This window comes from Thamnophis elegans, chromosome 9, assembly GCF_009769535.1.
Source record: "Thamnophis elegans isolate rThaEle1 chromosome 9, rThaEle1.pri, whole genome shotgun sequence".
NCBI classification, from domain to species: domain Eukaryota; kingdom Metazoa; phylum Chordata; class Lepidosauria; order Squamata; family Colubridae; genus Thamnophis; species Thamnophis elegans.
Genome location: NC_045549.1, coordinates 61,984,223 through 61,997,817, shown reverse-complemented (window position 1 = coordinate 61,997,817; position 13,595 = coordinate 61,984,223).

Genomic DNA, 13,595 nt, shown 5'->3' with positions numbered 1-13,595 from the left:
AAGTTAGAAGGGACCTTCTAGTCCAACTGCTTGCTCGAGCAGCAAACCATATACCATTTTCAGACAAATGGTTATCAACTCATCTTAACTGATCTTCTCTGCACTCTTCCAGAGTTCAACACATCTTTTTTTTTTTATATTGTGATGACCTAGACTTGATGCAGTCTTCCAAGCATGGTCTTACTAAGGCTTTGTAATGGTACTAGAAACTTCATGTGGTCTATTAATGCAGCCTAGGATTATATTGGCTTTCTTGGCTGCTACTGTACACTCCTGGGTCATATTTTAAGGGATCGTCCACTCTGACTCCAAGATCCCTTTCACAGTTACTGCTGTCTGAGTCAAGTTTACCTAGTTTGTACCTGTACTTTTGGTTTTTCTTACAAGTGTAAAACCTTACTTTCCTCTACATTGACTTTCATTTTGTTAGAGAGGGCACATTTTTCAAGTCTGTCAAGATCTTTTGGAATCTGGATCTAGATTTGGATCTTTTGGCTGTTGTGTTGTCTTCTTATGAGCCAAGGTGGCGCAGTGGTTAAATGCAGCACTGCAGGCTGACTGCTAGATCAGCAGTTCAGCGGTTCAAATCTCACCGGCTCAGGGTTGACTCAGCCTTCCATCCTTCCGAGGTGGGTAAAATGAGGACCCGGATTGTTGGGGGCAATATGCTGACTCTGTAAACCGCTTAGAGAGGCCTGAAAGGCTATGAAGCGGTATATAAGTCTACTGTTATTGCTATTGCTATTCTTGTTTGCAATCTGTGTTTCAGAGAGCTGTCTGCCATTTCTACCCTTATTCATTGATCAAAGCACAATGTGGCTCTCTATATGGGACAATGGCATTCAAAACATGGGGGAAAACATTTTTTGCTCATCTTGATCCTACAATGGAACATATACATAGGACAGTAAAGCCAGTAACATCCAAAGACCACCAGGCTTCCCCATCTGTTTTAAATCACACGTGCGTATTAATTTGGCTATTAAAAGTATTTACAGGTACTTTTAATAGCCTAAACTAAGGCAACTCCTAAACTAAGGCAACATGGAATAGAAAAAGGTGGGGGAAAGGCCAGTTAAGCTTCTGAACATAATTTAGTGTTCAGCACCCAGTGAATTAATGAAGCAGAGATATTTGTTTGGCATTTGGAGCAGCATAGTACCTGACTCATTTATTTTAGCTTTTGTTTTAACTGAAGGTTGCATAAGACTGGGCATGGGGGGTGAGGGAGGGGAAATCACATTCAGACCATCCATGATAATGCACAAGCTAATAGAGAAACACAGACACACATATCAAACCATTAAATCCACCTATAATTCCTTCCCCCTCCAAGTTTAAACATAAAAACATAAATATTGCAAAGTTTATTAAGCTGCTGAATTATCTATAATTGGCTAGATTCACATATCACTTTAAACCCCAAACCTTTGTTTACATGGGTTCACAGACCATAAATCAAAGTGCAGCTAGTTACTTTACTTCTACTCCCTAGGCATTTTTGTACTACTGAAATGTAACATCTGTTATATGATCTTGACAGCAATTCAAGTGCCCACTGTCTAGAAGGCCAGGATAAGGGTTGTTTTAACAAAGTGCCACAAAGCATTGTAATACTATAAGATGCAAGTCTTCTTTTCGAAATAAAACCAAGTAGTTTTAGACAGAAATAAGATTCATTTAGTAGATGAGAAACTGCATGTTTTCTCTACTTACATAATCATAATCTATGCATAACCACTTGAATTAAACATAGGTGACTGCTGCAGAGGTGGGTTCCTATCAATTCGCACCTATTCGGTAGAACCGGTTCATCAAATCTACTGAACCGGTTAGAAGAGGTTCCACCAGTGGACCCGGAAAGCAGGCCACACCTACAGAAGAGGTTCCAATTTTTTGAAACCCACCACTGGGGTGTGTAATGTCCCGCAGTTATCTACGTGTTAATAATGATCTAGTCATATTTACTTATACATTTTAGGGACCTTTCCTTACATAATTGGTGTTTTCTTTCATACTTTTGGATTTCTAATTTCTGTTTCCGTTAGTTGGCAATTGCCAAAACCAATCCCACGTGAAAAAGTATTCAAAGCCTTCTTGATTTTAATTGTCAATTTATTTATTCCTGCACATTGTAATATTTATTCATTTACATATCTGTTTTTCCACTGTTGTGCAAACACAATTCCAGCAGCTGCTAACACGTGTAAAATTAAATATTATTATACTCCCTTTCAAATAGCCAACAAAATATTTCTGGTTTTAATTCCATATCTTGCTTTACGATTGCTTCTAACCACTAACTTCTGAATAGCTACTTGGACCAACCTAAGTACTAATTCATAATTTCATATCCGGTCACATGGGTGGCAAGCCACTCCCATCCGGTCACATGGGCAGCAAGCCACTCCCATCCAGTCACACGGGTGTCAAGCCACTCCCACAAAGGAGGCCACACCCACAGAGTAGGTTCCAACAATTTTTGAAACCCACCACTGGACTGCTGCTAGAAAACTGCAAGTTAAAAAGTACAAGGAAAGCCAAATGGCGAAATCCCTCCCCCCCCCACGTTTTACGGACTATCTGAGCTTATTTTGCTGCAGTAACTGTCTTTAAAGAAAATATAACGTGACTTGCTAATACTGGCTTTCTGAAACATGCTTTTATCAGTTTTCTACCCAAAAATTCAAACAATCCTTTTCATAATTAACAGGCAACCAGGGACAGCTTGCTGAATTTCAGCCACCATGCAGCAAGAGAAGGTGGTTGTTATGTTTGGAGTGAGAAATATTTCATTCACACTAACAGCAAAAATAATGCTACAAAAGTTCAGGGACAAGCTCTTACCTAAATAAGCATACACACAGTGACTGGCTTTCCAGATAGAGTAGCAATAAGCCATGAAACATGTTGTTTTGTGAATCATAAATGCAGGTCCCCATGATATCTAATAATAAAGTTGTTTTTGTGCTGTATTAAGATGCTGGTTAATATTAATTATTAATATTATTATGTATTGTTTTAACCTTGTTTAAAATACAGAATAATTGGCTACACGGAGTGAAGCTTGCGTGTATGCATGCTTGCATGCATACATAAATAAAACATGGCAGGCCTACCAGGAATCAGTAAGAAGAGCTGCACAATTGATGCCAGCATCCTTTTAGGCCCACTCATAAACAGAGGATAGCACTTTAATGTTACTGCCTGGTGGTATCCATAATGTAATTACCAGGTCAGCAAGTTATAGGCTGTAAAACTCTGTGAAAACAACTAAATGGCACTAACTAAACTTTTCTGCATCAAGATTTTTGCAGCCCAGATATGGGAGCCTTAGCTATACTATATCAGGCAAAGCCGAGTTTGCACAAAATGTACAATATGAACACAACCAGGGTGATTAATTTATATTTCAGTACAGTTGAACTAAACCAACTGATTTAGCTGAGATTGACTTAGCTAAGTAAATCATGGGGTAGTGTTCTATGTAACGACAGGCATTCTTGGCTACCTGATTTCTCTCCTTCAAGTGATCACATAGCTTTTTTTCTATTAGATTAAAACATTGTGGGGAAGTGGTGGCTCAGGGGCTAAGATGCTGAGTTTGTCAATCAGAACTCAGCAGTTCAGCGGTTCAAATCCCTAGCGCAGTGTAATAGAGTGAGCTCCCGTTATTTGTCCCAGCTTCTGCCAACCTAGCAGTTCGAAAGCACATAAAAATGTAGAAAAATAGGAACCACCCTTTGGTGGGAAGATAACAGCATTCCATGCACCTTCGGTGTTTAGTCATGCCGGCCACATGACCACGGAAACGTTTTCGGACAGCACTGGCTCTTCGGCTTTGAAACGGAGATGAGCACTGCCCCCTAGAATCAGGAACGTTTGGCACGCAGGTGCGGGGAAACCTTTATCTTTACCTTTAAAACACCTTAGGAATGACATGATATACATACAACCTCTAGAAAATCTTTTTCTTGGAAACTCTGCAATCAGTGTCCTAATCCAGCTGAAAAGCAGCCATGATGGATAAAGTGTCGTGATTCTATAAAATGTTTGTAACTTAGTTTATCACCTAATCCTAAACTATTAGGTGACAGTTTTAGATGATAGTAAAAACAGTTTTATTCCCTTCTCTTCCAATTAGTTCTTTAGGAAACGTGCAATAAGCACATGGGGAGACACATTGCATTTCCTTCCCCCAGCTTTATAGCTTCCATAATTCCTCTCAACTAACCAGAAGGTTAAAACTCTTGCAGACTTATAAAAATCGGGTCATTAATTTTAGCAGACTCCGGACCAGAAAGCTTCAAGCAGAGATAAGGTTTAGAGGGGAATAGGAAGCCTTCATCTTTTCCTGCTCCTGACTGAAATACAAAATAACATTTTGACACTGTGAGGTATGCATGAAAGCAGATAATGATTTATATTTTGTCTAAAAAGGAACATTAATGGAGTCTGCTGGGATAATTGGAATATTTGTACGTCTCTTGGAATTTTCTTTTGAGGTTAAAACTTGTTCTCTTAATTCAAGTATAATTGTTGCTTGCTAAGGACCAGGAAATAATATCTATGGTTGTAGGACTGTATGTCTTGGTTTAGAATCACTTGTATTGATTCTAAACCAAAAACTAGCAACAACCTCAACAATTACCATCCACCCTCATCAAATACATTTTACATAAGAATCATTCTTTTAGGTTGACTGGAAGTGCCCTGATGGCTTTCTCTGTTGAGCTGAGCTTTCTATAAAAAGTTGTCTGGGCAGAGAGGAAAGGAGCCATTTCAAGGTACCTCTGGCTCCTGTCTTTTTAGACCTACTGCTGAGTGTTTCTCCACTCAGTTTGAATTTTTGGTCCACCCTGAATGATACCATTGTTAGAGGAGAAACAAAGTAAAGGCACCAGAGAATTATAAAACTTTGATCCTTTATTAAATCTCCATGTTTCAAAAATCTGAGGAAGAATAATTCACTCGATCTAGCCATGTGGGTCACACATCACTCATTTCCTAAACTTCAGCAAAAGTGCTTCAAAATATTTCATTGTATTTCTCATGCAGTGCCATGCAGTAAGTCTTACAATCCTTTACAACAGACAAATTTACAATGCAAAAAGCTCTCCCTTTTTATATTAACAGGAAATCAAAAAGGAATAGGTGTGCCTAGGACAAGATTGACTAATTTTATCAGAAATTTAAGAAGCGATTGAAGGTCACATATTTATAGCTCAGTTATTTCACAACTTTAATACAAACTTTCACCCACCAGCTCATCCCAACCCCTCTCTTCATTATCTTTCTAGCTCTTGGCTTTGAATCCTCCTAATCCTAACATATCTAGAAGATGCCAAGTTGGAACAAACTACTCTATTGTGGTCTTTTCCAACCACTGAAGTGCTGGCTGGAACTCTTAGAATTAGTGTCCCATTTGGGGCAGCTGCTCTACTTAAAAGGAACCGAGGAATGAAAATCAGTGATAAAGCACATGCCATGCATTCAGATGGCATTGGGTATAGAGATATCCTAAGTCTGCTGAACTGGCTCTACTCTGAGAAAATTTATATCACAAGTAGCAATTCCTTTTAAAAACCATCACATTATTGGCAAGCATTTCTGCAGCAGACTAAAATAAAAACATATTCCATCAGGTATGAAGTGCTAATACCACTTTATACTGCCTTGGTAAGATACACATGGAATATTGCATCCAGTTTTGGTTACCATGATATAAAAAAAAAGATGTTGAGACTCTAGAAAGAGTGCAAAGAAGAGAAACAAAGATTAGGGGATTGGAGGCTAAAACATATGAAGGACGGTTGCAGGAACTGGGTATGTCTAGTTTAATGAGAAGAAGGACTAAGGGAGACATGTTAGCAGTGTTCCAATATCTCAGGAATTGCCACAAAGAAGAGGGAGTCTATTCTCCAAAGCACCCGAGGGTAGAACAAGAAGCTATGGATGCAAATTAATGAAGGAGAGAAGCAACTTAGAACTGAGGAGAAATTTCCTGACAGTTAGAACAATTAATCAGTGGAACAATTTGTCTCCTGAAGTTGTGAATGCCCCAATACTGGAAGTCTTTAAGAAGATGTTGGATAGCCATTTGTCTGGAATGGTATAGAGCTTTCTGCTTGAGCAGGGGGCTGGGCTAGAAGTCCTCCAAGGTTCCTTCCAACTCTGTTATTCCATTATTCTATGTTTCATGAAGGAGCCAAGTTATGTTCTCTGTGGTATTAGTTGTTGGTACTGCATTTTACCTAATAATAGTTATGGAGAAGTATATGCACCGTACTTAACAAAGTGATATTAATGAAAGACAAGGTATCAGCAATTTTGTTTTGCATTAGATATTCTTCCCTTCTTTGAATGGACCTGGAAGTCATTGAACTTGGCTCTATAGAATTCTGCAAATAAAATCAGGCCTTTTCATTTTACTTTCTTAGTCTCAAAGAAAAATGCAGTTCTGCTTCTCCCCTCCACTCCCTCCATGTTTTCCTCTCTCCTTTATAGGCATTCTTAAAGCAAGTATTTGTCCTGAATGTATGTAGCAGAATATTCTGATGTTTTACCGTTCAAGAGTGAAATGGTATCAGATTGTGGTAGTAGTCTTTAGTCTGCTGTTGTGGCCCAGCAGGAGCCATTGGAGCTGCCACCAGACTCCGACAGTGAGGGGCCCTATGAGTCGGCTCTGGAGAATGTGGAGGACCCTGGACAGGGTTCTGAATCTGAACAGGACGCAAAGAGACTGGTTGGCCACCAGGTGGCGCCTGAGCCTTGGACCAGTGGGGAGGAGACAAGGGAGAGTGATCCAGAAGCCAGCAGTGAGTTGTTCCTGGATGCATGCCATCAAAGAGCTACTTGGCGTCAGAAACAATTACGCAATTACAGGAGGTAATTGCACTCAGCTGGTGGTCATTAGGCTCCTTTCCAGACTATAAAAAGACTACTTGTGCACACACCCCTCTTGCAGAAGTCAACACATTAACTAAAGAGAATGTAACTAACTTGGCAGGCTGGATTGCTGCCAAGGTTTGTCTGAGTTGCTGCCAAGGTTTGTCTGAGTTGCTGCCAAGGTTTGTCTGAGTTGCTGCCAAGGTCCTAATCTGTTTGTTTGCTTGGCTTTCAGCCACCGAGATTTTGGTCTTGCTAATTAAAGTACATTCCAGTTAAGCTTGTCTCGGCATTCGTTACTGGACGGAGGAGGGGGTCAGAACAGTCTGCCATATGTTATTGGATAAAGGTAAGGTTTCTCACAAGTCAGGCTCAATGTTTAGTGATTTCATGGGCATTTCATGTCATGCAATTTTCTTGACAAAGATACTCTTTCAGTATAAAGGTAAAGGTTCCCCTCACACATATGTGCTAGACATTCCCGACTCTAGGGGGCGATGCTCATCTCCGTTTCAAAGCTGAAGAATCAGCATTGTCTGAAGACGTCCTCATGGTCATGTGGCCGGCATGACTAAACACCGAAGGTGCATGGAATGCTGTTACCTTCTCACTAAAGGTGGTTCCTATTTTTCTACATTTTTACATGCTTTCGAACTGCTAGGCTGACAGAAGCTGGGACAAGCAATGGGAGCTCACCTTGTTACGTGGTGCTAGGGATTTGAACCGCTGAACTGCCAATCTTTCTGATCAACAAGCTCAGCGTCTTAGCCACTGAGCCACTGCATCCCTTTCAGTATACACTCTTGCAGTATAGCCTACAGCAAAAGTGCTCCCTGATGCAGCTTATCTTTTCAAGATCAGCCAACATCAAATAGGCTCAGCCACATAGCCAAGCTTGGTACTGGATATATATGGGTCAAACAAAATGTCTTCCCAAAATGCTACTAACACAGGAATTGTTTGTTTGGAAATTTCTCAGATTGCTTTCATTCTCAGTTACTTCATTTTCCGAGATTAGTGCCATGGTTTATAATAAATATATTGCAGAAATCTTAGAATAAATTATCTTAAAAGAAGTTATAAACATGTTTTAAAAAGAACAGAGAAGGATATTTATATTAAACAGTATGTATTTACAATTCATTCAAGACTTATGTAAAATAGCCCTATTGGACAAGGTCAAAACAATTCATATTTGAAAATTGTGCTGGTCTAGACTTCGGACACGGCAGAAGTGGAAAGAATCTGGGATTTTGGGATTTAAAACATATTTGCAAATAAGCATTATAGACTCTGTAAAATCACTCTTATGCCTTTGAATCTTTCCAGATGACAATCTAAAGCAATTACTGTAATGCAATATAAACTGAAGAAATGCTTATGTTCCCCTTAAAATTTTGCCAGTTTTGTCTTTTCTATTTATATTTATTTGTACCACAATGTAACCAAAGCAGAAATTGTGGATTCTGAGTGGGAGGGAGGATGGGAATTACTTAGAGAGGCTTTGGCCTCTCGAAAGCATGTAAAAATGTAGAAAACTTTGGCATTGTGCTTTCGTTTCCTGGTTTATAACCACTTGGAAGCCAATTAGTTGGTGTCTGTTTACCATGATAAGTCCCTTGCCTGAGTACATTTTTTAATGCATTTTCCAAAAGAAATATATTTTTCTTGTCAAATACAAGCAACATTTAAAAGAAAAAACAGGTACTTCATTAGATGTCTGGAAACATAACAAGGCAGACACCTCTTAAGAGCTGTTTTCCTTGGGATGTCTTAATGAAGCTGTTAGAAGCTATTCATGCTACAGAACTCATGTATTCTTGTTTTAATGAATCAAGAAACTCAGCATTCCTGTACGTCCAATGGAACTTTAACAAGGTGGTAAGAGATATCCTGTGTTCTAGCCAGGTGGATAACTATGACCTTTTCTTTTAATAAAACAACAACCAATTCCATTCCCTTTTGTTTTCTTGCTTGATTTCCTTTTCCATGATCAATGAGCGTTCTTAATCCTGTCTGCCTTCCCTCCCACAGCACAGTTTCTTTCTCTATAAGCATTATTTTTGGCTTTTTGAACTTTTGGGTTCTGAGTTTCTGATAATGTCTCTAGGTTGTGCGGCTTTGACTACATACGGCTCTCTTCTAGGCTCATGAATATGGCCAAAGTACAGTTCTACAAAACTTTGCAAGGTTAAGAAGAATTTGGGCAAAATGAAAAGGGTTCTGTGAAGGCAATAAACATGATTAGAAGAGTATATAATTCTTATTAGCCAAATGTGATTAGACACACAAGGGAATTTGTCTTTGGTGCATATGCTCTCAGTGTACATAAGGAGAATAAATACATTCATCTAGAATAAAAAGATACAACACTTAGTGATAGTCAAGGTTACTAAAAAGCTATTAAATCGTACTAGGAATCAATAAAACAATATAAATTGAAAAATACAAGCACATGATTATAGTCATAAGTGGGAAGAGCATACTAGCAATACTAGCAAGGAAGAGAAGAATAATAGTAATACAGTCTTAGTAAATTACTTGACAGTGTTGTGAGAGTTAGTTGTTAAGCAGAGTGATGGCATTCATTCTTTGTATCTAGTTGTTCTGGTTTGCAGTGTCCTATAGCTTGTTTTGATGGCAGAAGGTGAAACAGTTTATGTCCAGGATGTGAGGGGTCTGTATATATTTCACAGCCCTCTTTTTGAATCGTGCAGTATACAGATCCTCAACGGAAGGCAGGTTGGTAGAAATTGTTTTTTCTGCAGTTGAAATTATCCATTGAAGTCTACGTTTCTCTTGTTTGGGTGCAGAGCCAAACCCGACAGTTATGGAGGCGCAGATGACAGACTCAATAATTCCTCTGTAGAACAGAATCAGCAGCTCTTTGGGCAGTTTGAGCTTTTTGAGTTGGCGCAGAGAATTTAGGACCTAGGAATTGATTTTAACTTCAGAAGGCTGAGCGGTGGGGGATATAATCATATTTTAGCTGTTGGAAAAATAGAGAGCCGAGGTGGCGCAGTGGTTAGGGTGCAGTACTGCAGGCCACTTCAGCTGACTGTTATCTGCAGTTCAGCGGTTCTAATCTCACCGGCTCAAGGTTGACTCAGCCTTCCATCCTTCTGAGGTGGGTGAAATGAGGACCCAGACTGTGGGGGCAATATGCTGACTCTGTAAACCGCTTAGAGAGGGCTGAAAGCCCTATGAAGCGGTATATAAGTCTAACTGCTATTGCTATTGCTATTGCTAACTCCCTGAAGAAGGACATTATTTACTCTATGTTGTTTCAAAATACAAAACACGAAACTGTAGCATTGGGTTTTGGAAGACAACATATAACATTTCAGTGGTGGGTAGGCAGTAAACTCCACTTGGCTGGATATGTTCAAGTAGAGATTAGGCAACAAGCTATGAGGAATTATTTCATTTGCACTGTTGTATGGATAAGGGGGAGTTGATGGCCTAACTGATTCCTTTCAATTTAATATTCTATGCACATTTGTGAAAGCTTAGAGTTTTTCTTAGGTTGCCTAAACTGAAGTATGCATGTTTATGTGTGTGTGTGTGTGTATGTATATAAATAAAAATAATTTATTTATTTCTGGGAAGTGCATCCTTATTCAAGAAACTATTTCAGCATATTTATCTGCCATTGTAATAGGAGTAGATTTTTGAATAATACACTTTTAAATATATATTACAATAAGATCAGTTAGAAAGGAAATTATAAAATTGTAAATAATCATATTTGGAATATTACAAATGGTAATACTAAAATGGTTGTAATACCCATCAATGTATAGATGGTGTTACATCTGAATATCCAATCTATTAGATACCTCATTATGATTCATCATCACCCTAGTAGAATGAATTGAATTACGACTTGGCAAATGGTATTCTGTACATGCTTTCATTTCATCTTGACATCCTCTTATTCTAATAAATAAACTAGAATTCTCACATACCCACCCGTATGTGCTCCCAGGATAGCTAAGAGTCAGCTAAGTGGAGATTCCTAAATATTTCAAAACTTATCATGTGCAGGCAATGGTAGAATCCCAAAGGGCTCTGATTTAAGGTAAGAAATTTTTAAATTCCAACAGAAGAAAAACAGAAAAACAGAAGCTGCGGGAAGACAGCCATCTGAAACCTCACACCCAGTGTAGGTCTAGAATCCATTTTTTTCAGTTTGAGGCCCTATTACACTGCTCAAATTACAGAGATGGAGGGGGGGAGGGCTTGCTTCTACAGATCTTGCTTTTTAGCTACTCTTTTTATAAAACAGGAGGGTACTACTGGCTAGAATTTGGAGGAAGGGGCCTAGACATTTGAATCTCCTCCTTTCTCATTACCCCTTCCCAACACTCACATTTTCCAGATGGTATCTATTATGTTTGCTAAATAGATTGTTATGTATAACTTGTTTGGAGTGAGACTTGGGCCCCCAGAGAGGGCAAAACTATGAGATAGATTATCACCGAGACACAGTGCCCTTTAAAACATATTGAATACAGTAAAAAGTCAGCCAGTGAAAGTGGGAACAGCTTATTAAAATTAAAAAAACTGCCATTGGTTTTGTAACTGTCAACAAATCACACTTTTTTCTATGTGGCAGCATAAGTTAACCCGTGCAAATATGTGTAATTCTTCTGAATTTTTCAAAATGTAAAGGTCTGTATGGAATTAGTGCTTTCACTGTGAAGCAATAAATAACGGTAATAATTTTTTTTCTTTATGAAAGTCCTTTTTGATGTTAAAATCACAAAAGCTTATATTTAATGAAAAAAGAAATAGTATCTATACCTATATCTATAGATCATGATTGCAGCATTGAACTTTATTTATTTTTTTTGCTGGTTTTGTGGACCAAAAGCATTTGGCTGCAGTTATGAGCTGTTGATAACCTGATGAAAAATTCTAGTTACATATTAACTAACAAGAATGATAACCACAATGAAGGCACTCAACTCCCTGACCTGAACTGCAGAGACCTTATAATATTAATGCAAAATTTCACAACTTCTGCTATATTGACTCAGACGTACAGTTTACTTAAACTATAAGCAAGTTTGTGCTCACTTTCCATTGGTAAAATGATTGGCTAATCTAAGGTGAATACAATTTTGAAGCAAGAAGACCTTGTTTGCTCAGTAATAAATTAACCGTGATTAAGTGGGGCTCAAATAAAAGATACCAACACCTGCGTGATGCTTATTAGTAGTGAATGAGCCACAGGCCTTGGGCAATGAATGGCCATCAACACCACTTTGTGGTTTTCTGAACCCTTTTGGATCATGCTGCAAGAGTTCAGTAGCAAAACATGAAACTTTAGTAGTACAAATGTTGACATTTTGGAACGCCAAACTGTTGGAAACAGAAATTCCCCTAAGACCTTTTCCTTTAAAATAAAATTTAAAAACAAAACTCTATGATACCACAGTGCTTTATATACCTTCTGAAACTGCCAGATGATGATGATGATGATGATGATGATGATGATGATAGCATAACACTACCAATCTGTAACTGTTGCCCACCACTGCCTACTTGGATTGATATAAGAGACTAATGAAACTTGAGTTATCATACATAAAAAGGTCTTTTAATATGTCACTGCTTGGTTCATTTTCCATCCTGGCATTATAAATGCACAGTTTGTTACACAGTATTCATAACTTTTTAGGACTGCATCACACAAATTTAAGTGACCTATGAGGCTGCACTTCAGTAGCTAATAAATCTGTCTGTCGAATTGTCCCCTGTGTAATAAGGAATAAGAATGTGGTATTAGAACGTATTGCCAACCTGGCCTTTTTGGAGTGTCTAATTTTGTGGTCTGGGAAATAGGAATACAGTCTTCAGTCTGCTCCACAGGAATGCTTTGAATGGTCCGGGGTTTGTTCAAAGTGGGGGGTGTTAAAACTTGACAGTCAGTTGTTCTCGGAATCTGGCCACCCAAGTACTAAACAAGTTTGTATACATATAAAATAAAGAACGACTGGGTGATCAAGACCACATTGTTGATTGTTGGCTTTAAAAATATTGGAGATGCCTGCCTCAGTGTCATAACTTCTGCTTTGCTTAAGGAAGATCCCCAATTGAAGAAGCGCCATAGTCTTTAGATAGGCTAAAAGAAAGAAAACTCCTCAGAGCTGCTTCAAGCCAATGTCAACAATTCTGGGGGGGATGAATAAAAAGGACAGGCTAAAAAGAAAGAGCCTCTTATGTTGCTAATGACTGAGATATTAACATAGATCTTCCTTTTCCAAATCAATAATAAATGGTAGCTAATCATTTGCATCAGCTTAAAAAGACCTCCCAAATGTTTAATTTTTATCTCATTCTTCAGATTTCTTAGCTGAAAGAGAATGACTAGTTCATCTTTATCTGAATTTTGAAGTATGCTTTTTTACAGTGAGTGCCAATTAATTAAATAAATTGAGTTATGGTGCACAGTATATGCGCATGTTATTTGTATCCAACGAGGCAATTTTTGCATCAAATTATGGAATACAGATAGTCCCTGACTTAAAGCAGTTCATTTAGTGACTGTTTGAAGTTACTACGGCGCTGAAAAAGGGACATAATCGTTTTTCACAGTTACAACTTTTGAAGCATCCCCATGATCATGTGATTAAAATTCAGATGCTTGGCAATTGGTTCGTATTTATAATGGTTGCTATGTCCCAAGGTCATGTGATCAC